General features: G+C 43.6%; 2 pseudogenes; one reads left to right on the forward strand and one right to left on the reverse strand.

Moving 5' to 3' along the window:
* Positions 1-5,917: 5,917 nt before the first annotated feature.
* On the reverse strand, positions 5,918-6,315 carry LOC123138902 (transcription factor bHLH30-like; annotated as a pseudogene).
* A 7,680-nt stretch (positions 6,316-13,995) lies between these two features.
* On the forward strand, positions 13,996-16,506 carry LOC123133634 (putative F-box protein At3g25750; annotated as a pseudogene).
* The last annotated feature ends 625 nt before the right edge of the window (positions 16,507-17,131 follow it).

The following is a 17,131-nucleotide window of genomic DNA, read 5'->3' on the forward strand; positions in this document are numbered from 1 at the left end:
CAGATTGTAGAATCTTTATTTTCTTGTTACGATGATTCTCCAATTCACTCTGAAATTCTTTGAACTTTTCAAATGTTTCAGACTTGTGCTTCATTAAGAAGATATACTCATATCTGCTCAAATCATCTGTGAAGGTCAGAAAATAACGATACCCGCCACGAGCATCAACACTCATTAGACCGCATACATCGATATGTATTATTCCCAACAAGTCAGTAGCTCGTTCCATTGTTCCGGAGAACGGAGTCTTAGTCATCTTTCCCATAAGGCATCGTTCGCAAGCATCAAGTGATTCCAAAATCCCATCAGCATGGAGTTTCTTCATGCGCTTTACACCAATATGACCTAAACGGCAGTGCCACAAATAAGTTGCACTATCATTATTAACTTTGCATCTTTTGGCTTCAATATTATGAATATGTGTATCACTACTATCGAGATTCAATAAACCATTTATATTGAGTGTATGACCATAGTAGGTTTTATTCATGTAAAGAGAATAACAATTATTCTTTGACTTAAATGAATAACCATATTGCAATAAACATGATCAAATCATATTCATGCTTAACGCAAACACTAAATAACATTTATTTAGGTTTAACACTAATCTCGGAAGTATAGGGAGTGTGCGATGATGATCATATCAAACTTGGAACCACTTCCAACACACATCGTCACTTCACCCTTAATTAGTATCTGTTTATTTGCAACTCCCGTTTCGAGTTACTACTCTTAGCAACTGAACCAGTATCAAATACCGAGGGGTTGCTATAAACACTAGTAAAGTACACATCAATAACATGTATATCAAATATACTTGTGTTCACTTTGCCATCTTTCTTATCCGCCAAATACTTGGGGCAGTTCCGCTTCTAGTGACCAGTCCCTTTGCAGTAGAAGCACTCAGTTTCAGGCTTAGGTCCAGACTGGGGCTTCTTCACTTGAGCAGCAACTTGTTTGCCATTTTTTTGAAGTTCCCCTTCTATGCCTTTGCCATTTTCTTGAAACTAGTGGTCTTGTCAACCATCAACACTTGATGCTCTTTCTTGATTTCTACCTTCGCCGATTTCAACATCACGAAGAGCTCGGGAATCATTTTCGTCATCCCTTGCATACTATAGTTCAGCACGAAGTTCCAGTAACTTGTTGATGGTGACTAGAGAACTCTGTCAATCACTATCTTATCTGGAAGATTAACTCCCACTTGATTCAAGCGATTGTAGTACCCAGACAATCTGAGCACATGCTCACTAGTTGAGCTATTCTCCTCCATTTTTTAGGCAAAGTACTGTTAGGGGTCTCATACCTCTCGACACGGGCACGAGTATGAAATACCAATTTCAACTCTTGGAACATCTTATATGCTCCGTAGCGTTCAAAACATTTTTGCAGTCCCGGTTCTAAGCCGTAAAGCATGGTGCACTAAACTATCAAGGAGTTATCATACCGAGCTTGCCAAACGTTCATAACGTCTGCATCTGCTCCTGCAATAGGTCCGTCACCTAGCGGTGGATCAAGGACATAATTCTTCTATGCAGCAATGAGGATAATCCTTAGATCACGGATCCAATCCGCATCATTGCTACTAACATCTTTCAACATAGTTTTTCTCTAGGAACATATCAAAATAAACATTGGGAAACAACAACGCGAGCTATTGATCTACAACATAATTTGCAAAATGCTATCAGGACTAAGTTCATGATAAATTAAAGTTCAATTAATCATATTACTTAAGAACTCCCACTTAGATAGACATCTCTCTAATCATCTAAGTGATCACGTGATCCAATCGACTAAACCATAACCGATTATCACGTGAAATGGAGTAGTTTTCAATGGTGAACATCACTATGTTGATCATATCTACTATATGATTCACGCTCGACCTTTCGGTCTCAGTGTTCCGAGGCCATATCTGCATATGCTAGGCTCGTCAAGTTTAACCTGAGCATTCTGCATGTGCAAAACTAGCTTACACCCATTGTAGATGGATGTAGAGCTTATCACACCCGATCATCACATGGTGTCTGGGCACGACGAACTTTGGCAACAGTGCATACTCAGGGAGAACACTTGTATCATGAAATTTAGTGAGAGTTCATCTTATAATGCTACCGTCAATCAAAGCAAAATAAGATGCATAAAAGATAAACATCACATGCAATCAATATAAGTGATATGATATGGCCATCATCATCTTGTGCTTGTGATCTCCATCTCCGAAGCACCATCATGATCACCATCGTCACCGGTGTGACACCTTGATCTCCATTGTAGCATCGTTGTCGTATCGCCAACTATTGCTTCTACGACTAACGCTACCGCTTAGTGATAAAGTAAAGCAATTACAGGGTGATTGCATTGCATACAATCACTACAAGAAATATGTCAACTTGTGACCTTTTGTCAGTGACCCTGGAAGAATTGGTCATAGATTTATGACCATTTCAGACCAATTGGTCAAAAGCTGTTCGGGGGGCTCCAAACCCTAAACCATTGTGACCATTTTGGTCAGAAAGGTCGTAATTTCCTTACACGAAATGGTCACAAAGCAAACAGTGCTAGTCCGCTGCCTTATTTCTAGTTGTTAATGACCAACATAGATGGTCATAGCCTTGTAGATTGTGGTGGGTTGTGATGACTAGGCGCCATCTCATCAGTTTTGCCTATGTGTCATGTCCATGTGGCAGTTTTTGCCCTAGGTTGTGAAGCAACCTATATTTCTGTTATTCCAAAAATTCCCAAAAAATTCTCATAAATGTTTTGGATCATATCTTCATCAAATATGTCAAAAACATTCCTTGCCTAGTTCAAAAATAATTCAAAAATATTCATTTTCCTATTCTATTCAAAGCAGCACTTTGTGAAGGAAGTACCACTTTGGCATGTCCAAATGGTATCCATTTTCTATAGTGCTTTCCTATGCCCAAATAACCATCGTCCACCAAATGCTGGCTCAATCCATTCATTATTTTGAGCCCAGCTTCAACATTCGTATTTATGTCCAGTGTGGTACTTTGTAAAGCAAGTACCACCTAGGCTCCTCCTTTTGAGCTGAAAATATGTGAAGACGGTCTTCTTAGTAACAGCTCATCCTCAGCCAAAACTTACGCCCATTAGCCATGTGCATTTCCCGTACCGCTAATCAAACACTTGGCTGCTAGTTCATGTTTGAGCATCGATTGGTCTCCTCGTGAGAATCTTATGTTGTAATTTTCTTCCTAGCACCAACCTGGGGAGTGCCCAACTCACTAGACATGCCTAGGCTGCCCAGAACACATGGCAACGCCACGGTCACGCGGTGACCACGCGGCGGGCATGCGAGTTTACGCGCTCTAGAGTTGGGGCCCTCGGCCACCGCCCAAACCTCGACGTATCGCCACCAAACCATGTATTTATGATTAAATAGGTCCTTATGTAACTAGAAATGATTTTTGGAAAAAATAAATAGCAAACTATGAGGCAGCTGCAGTTCAAATTTGACCCGCTTCCAACTGAATCGGCAGAAATTTGTCTTTTTCACGAGAGGTGGATCAAAACAATTTACACTAGACCATTTTGTCAATTGTGCATTAAATATGGCCTAGTATTTTATAAAAATGATTTGGTCCAATTTTGCAACAATTATTTGGTAGTTCCTTCACAAAAAAACCTCCTTTCGGGCACTCGAAAAATGGAAAATGGTTTTTTCGTCCAACGAAAATGAAAACTTCCTTAGGCAACATTGTTTGCTATTCCAATATGCACCCTTGTGCACAATATGAGATCATTTGAACAAACTATGCCATGAATGTGGCCATAAGATTGATCATTTGGCTTGAAAGCCATGAATCTTCACACTTGATAGCTCATTTCTGAGAACACTTTTTAAAAACAATTACCGTATTACAAGTTTATTATTTTTCCTGGAAACTTGGTCACATATAATGACACAATGCGAAGGTTTTCCAATTTTTTGATTTTTTTTTTGAATTTTTTATGCCCGTTTCAAAATGCGGTCAAAACGGCGGGCTTGACCGTTCCTAGCTAGTGGTTGAATCTTGGAATTTTTTGGTGTTTCTATGATTAAATATATACTTTTGTACCTAGAAATGATTTTTGGAAAAAATAAAGAGCAAACTATGAGGCAGCTACAGTTCAAATTTGACCCGTTTCCAACTAAATCGACGACAATTTGTCTTTTTCATCAGAGGTGGATCAAAAAAAAATTCACCCAGCCATTTTGTCAATTGTGCATTATATATGGCCTAGTATTTTAGAAAAATGATTTGGTCCAATTTTGCAACAATTATTTGGTAGTTCCTTCACAAAAAAACCTCCTTTCGGGCACTCGGAAAATGAAAAATGGTTTTTTCGTCCAAAGAAAATGAAAACTTCCTTAGGCAACATTGTTGCCATTCCAATATGCACCCTTGTGCACAATATGAGATCATTTGAACAAACTATTCCATGAATGTGGCCATAAGATTGATCATTTGGCTTGAAAGCCATGAATCTTTAGAGATGATAGCTCATTTCTGAGAACACTTTTTTAAAATAATTGTTGTATGACAAGTTTGTTATTTTTCCTAGGAACTTGGCCACATATAATGACACAATGCGAAGGTTTCCCAATTTTTTAATTTTTTTTTAATTTTTTATGCCCGTTTCAAAATGCGGTCAAAACGGTGGGAATGACCGTTCCTAGCTAGTGGTTGAATCTTGGAATTTTTTTGGTGTTTCTCTGATTAAATAGATACTTATGTACCTAGAAATGATTTTTGGAAAAAATAAAGAGCAAACTACAAGGCATCTACAGTTCAAATTTAACCCGCTTCCAGCTGAATCAGCGGGAATTTGTTTTTTTCACCAGAGGTGGATCAAATCTTTTGACACCCAACCATTTGGTCAATTGTGGATTAAATATGGCCTAGTATTTTATAAAATTGATTTGGTCCAATTTTACAACAATTATTTGGTACATTCTTCACAAAAAAACTCATTTTGGGCGCTCAAAAAATGGAAAATGATTTTTTCGTCAAAAGAAAATGAAAACTTCCTTAGACAACATTGTTTGTCATTCAAATACGCACCATTTCTTTCTTGTCACATATGATGACACAATGCGAAGGTTTTTCATCTCGAGGAGGTGCTAGAACTGGCGAATGCTACAACTAAAGCATGTAGGGGTGATGCCGGCGGTGAGGCGGTAAACTGCGGTTGTGCGCGACAGCGCAACGATGGGAGGGTCAACGATGTGTTCTATCTAAGGGAGAACAAGGAAGATGGGGAAGAAAGTATAAAGTGGGAGGTGAATCAAATGGTTAGAGATGAAAAAATCATAGGGTCACGAGGCGATCGACGGAAACTTAGGCCGATTGACCGGCACCTATCAGCCGCCTTTTGGAAAATGGCGTGATCCAAATTTGCAACACAGATTTGTAGGCATTTAAAAAACCCAGAGATTTTTGAGTCCAAATTTTGGATATTCGAGCGCGAGACAGCCGGCCAATGAGAAGCGAGGAACCACCTCCACGCGGATTACCAAGTTGGACACGATCTAAGCCATCCACCACGCACCCATCCAACGGTGGATCTTCTGAAATACCAAAACCCTAATCCACCTACCCACCCACCCTTTCTTTCTCCAGATCGGATCGAGGCCGCCCCGCCTACTCTCCCTCGTCTCCGCCATCCCCATCCACCACCGCCGCCACCATCCCGATCCACCGCCGCCGCCACCAACCCCATCCACCACCGCTGCCCCCACCCACCGACGACCTCGTCTCCGTCACCCCCCTCATCTCGTCTTCATGGCGCGACCATGGCATCCCCCTCCTCCTTCTCTGCTAGGGTTAGGATTTCCGCCTAACCCTCCCTCGATCTGGCAGCCGTCGGCTGCTCCGGTCGCTTCGCTGCTCCTCCTCCACGCCTACCTCGTCCGCGTCCTCCAACCGATGGTGGCGATCTCCGCGCAGACCACCCTGGCACTGACGGAGTGCATGGTGCGCCCCAGCTCAGACATGAGCCTCGGGCGGTCGATGCAGCACACCAATGCCCTGACGCGCTTGGCGTCCCAGCGCTCCTCCTCCACGCCCACCTTATCGCTCTCCCCCGGCACGGCCACGTCCGCCACCATGCAGCCGTCCGCATCTTCCCGCAGCACCCGCACGTGCCGCACCACCTCGCCGAGCTCACCTGGGAGGCCGACGGGAGGAGGCTGCGTAGCATGGCAAGTTGGGTGTTGATGCACTGCCACTGCTTGCGCTCCGCCTCGTTGTGGCTCCACCACCGGTGCAAACTTCCCCTCTGTGGCCGCTGCGGCGCCATCCTCCCGAGATCCCGACCATGGTGAGCCTCCCCGTCATGCCTCTCCCCCTACCCCCTCCAGATTTCTCTCTTAATTTCTGTGTCTCTCTGTAGGTACCCCGAACGTGAGGGTGGAGCGTTGACCGGAGTTAGGAGATGTGGTTGGACAAGCGCGACGAGGATCGGCAGTAGGTCAGCAGACACCGCTCCTGCTATATATGATAAGCTGCTGCCAATGTTTGTTTGTTTGCGTTGCTTGTCACTCTGCTTGCATGCTCTGGATGAGATTGAGATGAATGAGGCAACTTGGTATGAGACTGGATGCTACATTCAGACGCCAACAGCCATTAGCTAGCGCCAACCAAATCAACCATATTATGATGTATGGCTTCAGTATCATGTTGTGCACTGTAACAATAGTCTCCAGCTTCATCTAGCTATCTACTGTATCTAGTAGGAGTACATTTGAACACCAACCAATAGCCGTAACCAAATCAATCAATCAATCAATCTAAAGAAGGCATCATATCCAATAGCTGCTGCCTGTAGATGTGCTTCTTGTGGTGTCATGTGCTTCTCCTAAACCTGTTATGTGTGTTCTGTAGTCTCTAGCCCCAGTACATGTGAACTATATGTTGTGGTGTAAATCATTTTCATTCTATCTTATAAACGTGTTTCTTCAATAGCTATTTCTGTTCATGTCTTGTTGTCACTGATGTTAGCATTTAGTTTGTCTCAAGTAAAAAAAATACTGAAAATACAGTGTACAAATCAGCCCAAATATGTGAGCCTCGGTTCTGAAAACTAAAGAGTTCATATATTGGTAGATAGACTGTGATTTAGGATATGCTAAACAGAAAGGTTTATAAGATGGAACTCAATATCATGACTTCACTTTGTCCTTTAATTTAATATGGTTAGAACTACCATGGTTTTTTAAGTAGTTGGGGCATTAAGAAACAGTATGCTGGATGTTTGGCCTTGCATCCGTCCTTCCATGAATTCATGCTTGTGCATTGCTAGTTATTGCTTTTTTTGCAGGTATTCTTCTTCCTCGATCTGGTGCAGTAGCAGCAATTCAAGGTCATTGTCATGGAGAAGCAGCCATATATTTTTCTTCTTATTCTTCCCTGAGATGACATGAGATGAGGTTTGTTTTCCTCAAGGGCAAGGTGCAGCAGCTCGATTTGATTTGATGTGATTGGATTCAGTTTCCTCATGCCTCTCTGTTTGCATTGCAGGCTCTGTTGGTCGGTCTTCAATTCTTCATGCTGCTGCTGCTGCTACTGCTACATGAGGACCCTCTCCAATTCTGCATCCGTCGCGGCCGCCGCAGCTTCCACCTCTACCCGGCCGCATCCGCAAGTGTAAGCTCCCCCTCCCTCCGTCCAAGATCTCTAGGTCTGTTGTTGTCATGCGCCATGTTCTTGATGTTGCGCAACCTCATGTGGATGCCATGAACGGAGCTGCTCCTGCGTGCAGATTGATTCGCCGCATTAGTATGCGGTTGTTGTCTCGCCGTGGTTGTTCAAATTGAGATGTACCCAGTTGATTCGTCATCTCGGGTCATAAATTTTTCTGCATTCCCTGTTGCTGTAGCTTGTTGGATGCATAGTTTGATCTCCCAATGGGAATTATTAGTGAATCGTGATGTCTATGGTCACGAGAATGGTGATGTAGTAGCTGGTATGCTTGATGCGTGTATGTCCATCTCTTTACTGTTTTGCTAGAACCATAAATCCTGATGCGCATGATGATCATGGTCTGGTTTGTTAGATCTATTCTGCTGGTGCTTAAAATTTGACATGCCTGGATTCTAAAACAAATTTTACAGCATTCTATGTTGTAGCCAAACACTTGCTCTTTATTTTATATTAAAACCATGGTATTGTGTACCTGCCAACTACGAGTAAATTACTGAAGTTTTTAATACTTTGGTTTTTTGATACTTTGCTGTTCGATTTATTTTTATTTTGTCCCTAAACATTTTGTTCTACAATGTGCAGATGCTGGCATTTCATTCAGGACAAAGAAGTTGGATGAAGCATAGTTTTACCTCATTGAGCTAGTTCTGGGAGTCACGAACTCCTTGTAGCAGAACTTGTACGTGTGCTAGTTCTGGGAGCTAATCCTATTTGTGTGTTATATGATGTAGCAGAACTTGTAGGGCTCCTGTGATAGACTTGGGCTGTATGTGTGTTATCTAATTGTAAACTTGATGTTGATCACATTTTTATGTATGTTATATGATGTAGCAGATTGCTTCCTGCTGTTATTTGAAATATTGTGTCTGTTTTTTGTATTTGCATATTGAAACATGACCTTGACAGTAGGGTCTCACAAACTAGAACGTCACATTTGGGACCCAATTACCAGAATTTGACAATTGGCATGCGTTAAAAAAAAGAGAAACAAAGGCTACGGCCCAAAAATAAAAAGGCTATAATGTTGGGCTAGGCCCATGAAATCGACCAAAAATTGACATGAAAAAAATATATAAAAAGGCCGAATTAATGGGCTCGGCCCATGTAAAATGCCCAATTGGACCGGGCTGAATCTTGTGCCACGTCAGATTGCCACGCTGGATGCCTACGTGGCCTGGGGAGGTTGCTAGTGACCAAAACGCCACAGTAGGAATATTTTGGTCGTAAACGTCTTTGACCATTCCAAAAGAAAGGTCGCTATAGTCATTTTACGACGGCCATCTTTTGACCTTCTGTTTTTGGTCACAAAAAGGTCGTAAATGGAAATTTGTGACCTTTCAGTGACCAATAGTGGTGGTCACAAGTTGACATATTTCTTGTAGTGAATAAAGCGACAACCATATGGCTCCTGCTAGTTGCCGATAACTCGGTTACAAAACATGATCATCTCATACAATAAAATATAGCATCATGCCTTGACCATATCACATCACAACATGCCCTGCAAAAACAAGTGAGACGTCCTCTACTTTGTTGTTGCAAGTTTTACGTGGCTGCTATGGGCTGAGCAAGAACCATTCTTACCTACGCATCAAAACCACAACGATAGTTCATCGAGTTAGTGTTGTTTTAACCTTCTCAAGGACCGGGCGTAGCCACACTCGGTTCAACTAAAGTTGGAGAAACTGACACACGCCAGCCACCTGTATGCAAAGCACGTCGGTAGAACCAGTCTCGCGTAAGCGTACGCGTAATGTCGGTCCGGGCCGCTTCATCCAACAATACCCCTGAACCAAAGTGTGACATCCTGGTAAGCAGTATGACTTGTATCACCCACAACTCACTTGTGTTCTACTCGTGCATATAACATCAGCACATAAAACCTGGCTCGGATGCCACTGTTGGGAACGTAGTAATTTCAAAATTTTCCTATGCACATGCAAGATCATGGTGATGCATAGCAAAGAGAGGGGAGAGTGTGTCCAGGTACCCGCGTAGACCGAAAGCGGAAGCATTAGCACAATACGGTTGATGTAGTCGTATGTCTTCACGATCCAACCGATCAAGTACCGAACGCACGGCACCTCCGAGTTCTGCACACGTTCAACTCGATGACGTCCCTCGAACTCCGATCCAGCCGAGCTTTGAGGGAGAGTTCCGTCAGCATGACGGCGTGGTGACGATGATGATGTTCTACCGACACAGGGCTACGCCTAAGCACCGCTACGATATTATCGAGGTGGACTATGGTGGAGGGGGCACCGCACACGGCTAAGAGATCCAAGGGATCAATTGTTATGTCTATGGGGTGCCCCCTGCCCCCGTATATAAAGGAGCAAGGGGGGAGGCGGCCGGCCTAGGAGGAGGGCGTGCCAAGGGGGGAGTCCTACTCCCACCGGGAGTAGGACTCCTCCTTCCCTTGTTGGAGTAGGAGAGAAGGAAAGAGGGGGAGAGGAAGAAGGAAAAGGGGGCTGCACCCCTTGTCCAATTCGGACCAGAGGGGGGGGCGCCTCCTTCCTTTTGGTCTCTCTCCTCTATTCCCATATGGCCCAATAAGGCCCATATACTCCCCGGCGAATTCCCGTAACTCTCCGGTACTCCTATAAATACCCGAATCACTCGGAACCTTTCCGATGTCCGAATATAGTCATCCAATTTATCGATATTTATGTCTCGACCATTTTGAGACTCCTCGTCATGTCCCCAATCTCATTCGGGACTCTGAACTACCTTTGGTACATAAAAACACATAACTCATAATATAACCGTCATTGAACTTTAAGTGTGCGTACCTACGGGTTCGAGAACTATGTAGACATGACCGAGACACGTCTCCGGTCAATAACCAATAACGGAACCTGGATGCCCATTTTGGCTCCCACATATTCTACGAAGATCTTTATCGGTCAAACCATATAACAACATACGATGTTCCCTTTGTCATCGGTATGTTACTTGCCCGAGATTCGATCGTCGGTATCTCAATACCTAGTTCAATCTCGTTATCGGCAAGTCTCTTTACTCGTTCCATAATACATCATCACGCAACTAACTCATTAGTTGCAATGCTTGCAAGGCTTAAGTGATGTGCATTACCAAGTGGGTCCAAAGATACCTCTCCGACAATCGGAGTGACAAATCTTAATCTCGAAATACGCCAACCCAACAAGTACCTTCGGAGACACCTGTAGAGCACCTTTATAATCACCCAATTACGTTGTGACATTTGGTAGCACACAAAGTGTTCCTCCGATAAATGGGAGTTGCATAATCTCATAGTCATAGGAACATGTATAAGTCATGAAGAAAGCAATAACAACATACTAAATGATCAAGTGCTAAGCTAACGGAATGGGTCAAGTCAATCATATCATTCTCCTAATGATGTGATCCCGTTAATCAATTGAAAACTCTTTGTCTATGGCTAGGAAACATAACCATCTTTGATTAACGAGCTAGTCAAGTAGAGGCATACTAGTGACACTCTGTTTGTCTATGCACTAGTAGAAAACGGAGCTTTAGCGCGGGTTCGTAAGGGCCTTTAGTGCTGGTTCCATAACCGGCACTAAAGGGTGGGCACTAAAGCCCCCCCCCCTTTAGTACAGGTTCGGCACGAACCGGCGCTAAAGTGCCACCACGTGGCGTGAGCTCGCGCCCTGGTATGGGGGACCTTTAGTACCGGTTGGTGTTACCAACCGGTACTAAAGGTTTTTTTTTTGAAATTTTTTTTTATTTTTTTTCGATTTTTAATTTTTCTGAATTATTTGATGATTTAGTCTCTAATCACCTCTCTTAACTGCTCAAGTGTGGATCACTCATTCTAAATCATCTAACTTCCCGACCGGTCACCCATCCCTCTCACTACTCTAGCCCGAGCACGCTTAACTTTCAGGTTCTATTCTCCTTCGCTTCCGACTCTGCACTTGTTGTTTTCCTGATAATAGTAAGATGTCAATCCTATTAACTCTCAGGAGTTTAGCTTGAGCATGAAGTCACACATTTCATCGTTTGAGTTTGAAACTATTATTCTAAAAAAACAGTAATTATTTAGTAACGCTAATATTTCTTGAATAAGTTTGACCATAGTTTGACCACAATTTGACCATAGTTTGACCAGATTTGACCAAAATTCAAAAAAATTGAAATAATTATTTAGTAACACTAATATTCTTGAATAATTATGTAGTAACATTAATACTTCTTGAATAAGTAGTTTGACCAGATTTAACCAAAAAATTTAAAAAAACTGAAATTTAACCATATCTTTTTTTCCTTTTGGAATTTGAGGATTCTAAAAAATTCCAAACAGGCCATAGGCGGTCTCCATCGGATGCGGATTTTCGTGCTGAATTTTTTGATATATTATACATTTTCTTCCGACATCGTATGCAAAAGTTATAGCCGTTTTACATTTTCCCTACACTTTTTGAAAATTGCCCTATAGTGCCAGTTTGTGTCACAAACCGGTACTATAGGTCAGACCCCTTTAGTACCGGTTCGTGCCACGAACCGGTACTAAAGGTTAGACCTTTAGTACCGGTTCGTGCCACGAACCGGTACTAAAGGTGATCGTGGGGCCCCGGCCTGACGCCAGCCTGCCACCACCCCTTTCAACACGAACCGGCATTAATGCAAATCCGTTCGAACCGGCACTAATGGTATCATTAGTACCAGGCCAAAATTAAACCGGCACTAATGTGCTTCACATTTGACCCTTTTTCTACTAGTGATGTATTCACACATGTATCATGTTTCCGGTTAATACAATTCTAGCATGAATAATAAACATTTATCATGAAATAAGGAAATAAATAATAACTTTATTATTGCCTCTAGGGCATATTTCCTTCATGATGATCTTGTTAGATCGGTTTTCTTGCCAACTGATGCAGAGGCAATCTTGAGAATTCCAGTATGCACAAGCAACGTTGACGACTTTTGGGCATGGCATCCGGAGAAGAAGGGAAGGTTCTTGGTGAGCTCAGCTTATAAGTTCATGATTAAAACGAAGATCACCAGAGAGAACTGGCTCGAAGATAGGAGTGGATCTTCGAGTAATGATAGAGAAGAACATGATTGGACCTCGCTTTGGTCCCTGACAGTACCATCCAAAGTCAGGGTTTTCTGTGGCGTCTCGCCCGACACTCTCTGCCGACAATAGACGTCCTCAGCCGGAGGAACATGGCTACTCGTGATGCGTGCCCACTGTGTGGCTCTCCCGATTTGTGGAGGCACGCGCTTGTGTCATGTTCTACGGCTCGCTGCACCTGGGCGTTGTCTGATCTTGTTCTCGTTGCGAAGATGGCGGAGAATGGCGATGCAAGTGCCAAGAACTGGTTGTTTCGCATGAATGAGGATTTGGATCACAAGTTATTTACAAAGCTGGTTGTGACTCTATGGGCAATATGGTATGCCAGAAGGAAGGCCATCCACGAGGGGATTTTTCAGTCCCCAATGCAAACTTCTTCGTTCATGATGTCTTATATCAACGAGCTGCAGCAGCTTGAAAAACCTGTGAATGATCATATACAGACTGCAGCGACGAGTCGAGGGACAAGGAGATGGCTAGCTCCACCAGAGGGGATGGTGAAAATCAATGTTGATGGAGCAGTTGCGCGACATAAACGTGGAGGGGCAGTTTCTGCGGTGTGCTGAGACCAGACGGGACTATATCTGGGTTCTTCGGCGGCAGTCTTTCGAGGCATTACCGATCCCACAACACTGGAAACTTTCACTTGCAGGGAGGCGTTGGCGCTGGCTCTGGATCTTCATCTGACAAACATGAAGGTCGCTTCGGACTGCAAGGGCGTGGTACTGGACATAAACGAGGGGACGGGTGGTCCGCATTCAGCTATTGTACATGAAATAACGCAACGGAGGAGCTCCTTCGATTTAGTCTCTTTTGTTTTTGAGAGTAGAAACAACAACTTCGAGGCTCACAATCTCGCCAAGTTGGCTTGTAATTTAGATGTAGGTCGACATGTTTGGTTGGGAATCCCCCATGACCAGACTCGTGTACCTATGAACATTTCTATCATCTAATAAAGTGGCGAGATTTCTTAAAAAAATAATAATAATGCAACTACGTTTTTCGGGCTCGGAGATGTAAAAAAGCAATTGTTTATACATCTACATTATTTATCGAAGATGCTCTTAGTGTTCCGGACTCCAATCCATCAAAATATTAGACGTTTTGAGTTCAATTGTTATGTAGGAGTACTTGTCTCTGATTTAGTAAAGGGAGTAGGTGTTTTTTTCCTTTTGGTTTCGGCAAGGGCACCTCCTACTACCTGTCTCAGCCTCTCAGGCCTATCAGCCATTGGCCCTAGTAACCAAACCACCGAGCCGCCGCCGTCGCCCGCCGAGGCACCGCCTCCGACGAATCCCCACCCACCGTCATCCTGGTACCATAAAGTCCCACCTCCACTTGCCCTTCAGCGACCGCTGTCTGATTCCCGGTTTACCGCATCTGACGACGAAGGCGACGGAGGCCAGGCGAATCCCCACCTCGCCGTCACGCTCTGTCTCCTCGTTGTTCGCCGAACTGTGATCTTGAGCTCGCTACTCTCTGCGGGTTAGTTCTGTTGTTCGATCTCTCGGATTCGGTTCAGTCCTGCGGAGGAGCGCCAGCACTCGGATTTCTTGCGGCAACCCGTTCGATTCAAAGTCGGAACCTTTTCTGGGAGTGGCCTTGTCGGAGTCCAATTTCCGGCAGAAGGAGACATCCATAAGTACGCCCAAGAGCCTGCCTGGCCGTGCCCTCCGTGTGCCCCATCCAGGATTGCAACCTTCCAACGACCAATTGTTCTTCTGAAAGTGCCGATTTATCTCCAATGGGCGGTACCTGTAGCGTATCCAAGGTATCGAGTCCAGCCATCCACAGAAGGAATCTGCGCTCTCTAGTCTTCAGAGTGCTTGGGCTGCTAGGTCTTCTTCCTCCCGGTTTGCCGAAGAAATTCCTCAAAGAAGAGCACATCCATGGACCTCTGACGGAGGCTGCAGTTGCTGGATTGCCAGAGCTGCCACAGGATGTCCTGATGTCCATATTTGCACACCTGGAGATCCCTGACCTGATGCGTGCCTGCTCCTTCTGCTCCTCGTGGCGCTCCGCGTATTCCAGCCTGCGCAACCTTGAGCAGTACCAGCGGCGCCAGACGCCGTGCCTCTTATACACATCTGAATCTGCTGGTGAGAGCGTACAGCCTCGTGGAGAAAAGGTCATACAAGTTGACTCTCCCGGAGCCACCCATTCGCAGTAGGTATCTGATCGGGTCCTTGAATGGCTGGCTGATAACTGCAGATGAGAGGTCCGAGATGCATATTGTCAATCCCATCACATCTGAACAGATCGCTCTCCCCTCGGTGATCACCATCGCGCAAGTGACACCAGTTTTCGATGAAACAGGTGCCTTATGTAAGTACATTTACTCTCGGGACACGGCGGAGCACCGTAGTACCACTGATCCTCAAGCCGTTGATCTTGGCGAGCTGCCACAATACCTCCAGAAAAAGGCATTTGTATTTTATGATGCATCCACAGGAGGCTACATCGTGGTGCTTATTCATGATCCAGATGGCCAACTCTCATTTGCTTGGTTAGGGGATGACAAGTGGACCTGGCTGAAACCACGTTGTTTTTTTCAAGACTGCGTGTACAAAGATGGTATGTTATATGCAGTGGCATCGCTAGGAGAAATTTACGCCTTCGATCTCAAAGGCCCTGTGGTCGCAACGAAGTTAATTGCAGCCTGGGCAGATATCTTCAGTTGTCCAACATTTTACATTGTTCATGCTCCATGTGGGGATCTGATGCAAGTTTTTAGATCCCAACATGTGGTTGACTGTGATCCATGTGCTGACACTGCAACGCATGTCCACTATACCTCTAAGATCAAAATATTTGAAGTTGTGACTATGCCTGAAAAGGATGTGGGAATAAATAGCTTGAAGGATCATGTGTTGTTGGTTGGCCAGAACCAATCACTTTGTCTCTCTGCTGAAGAATATCCACAGTTGAAGGCAAACAATGTGTATGTTACCGATGACCACAAGTATCTAACTTTTTACAAGAATAACCGGCGTGACATTGCAGTTTTTGACCTGGCAAATAACAGTAGTGAGGAACTTGTCTCCCCTCCACTTTGGTCCAACTGGCCTACTCCCATATGGATAACACCTAGTCTTACAAAACCGTATCCAACATTGGATAATCTATGAGTTTTTCTTCATGTCCAGATAATATAATTGTATAGCAGATGATGTAATGCAAATGTTTTATATGGAAAAGGGAATAAATTATGATCATTGATTGGAGGACATTGCAGTTGGTGAGAGTTAAGGGTTAAAATCCAGCTCTAAGGTCTGCATCAAATGCTGCATGTTCCTCTGTTGCTTCAAATGGGTGGCATGTGTAATAGATAAGCTTGAAATGTATATGTTTTTTCTTCCAATGCACCTTAGTAGCTTGTTTATGTATATTATACTGTGGGGCTTTGTTTTGACAATGCTGCATATTACTCTGGCACTTGCCTCTTATTCATCAAGGTGGAGACTAAACGACATTTTGGCCTATGGAGAATCTAGGCCTGTAGATACAACTGTACAGGAATTGTTCTGAACAAAAGCCTCCGGTGAATGGAAACGCAGATGACCTTGAACAGATTTGGATAAGATGCATTGAAAACTGTCACTCCAGCACATTGCAACAGATGCTTTTTGACCATGGTAAACTGGTATAGCTCGGGCAATGTGAAGGTGAACATATCTTGTGTTATTTTCCCCGGTTTGAACATGGATCAAACTGAAATGGGTTCCTTATCATGTATACATTGCTGTTGAACTACTTGTAATGTTTCTCGCCAAAGATAAATACACAGAGCACATTGATCAGTTCTTTTATTGTATATTGTTTCAACATATCTATTAGTTTGATCTTGAGACATATCGCACCTATTTGGCAGAAGTGCATCAGACACAATTTCTCTCTTGTTTGGCCTTGGCCTCCAGCTTCTTAGCTGGAGCCACATCCACTAGGTTACAGCTAGCTTCACACATACCTTAAAAAATAATGCTAGTTTTGCTATAAAATGGGCTGAATAATATGCGCAAGTCATTACCAGATAGGGAAGTATTTCTAACAATTGCAGCTTCTTAAGAAGAATATTAACATCAAATTCTGAAAATAGAATGTGGACACCATATCAAGAGACATCCTCAGCATCCATCTTCTTATATATGTAGTTGAAGGTGCAAAGTTCCATCTTTGTAAAGTGTGAGCTTTTCCTGGAATTTTAATTATATAATATTGCTCACCATAGTGAATTGTCTAAATTGCTGCTTCAATGTAAGCCAAATGAGTGCAAACTAGATACTCGACCGAGTATTGTGGGTTAAGGTCTTGTGTGGTTTTTCTT

This window comes from Triticum aestivum, chromosome 6B (assembly GCF_018294505.1).
Source record: "Triticum aestivum cultivar Chinese Spring chromosome 6B, IWGSC CS RefSeq v2.1, whole genome shotgun sequence".
Lineage (NCBI taxonomy): Eukaryota > Viridiplantae > Streptophyta > Magnoliopsida > Poales > Poaceae > Triticum > Triticum aestivum.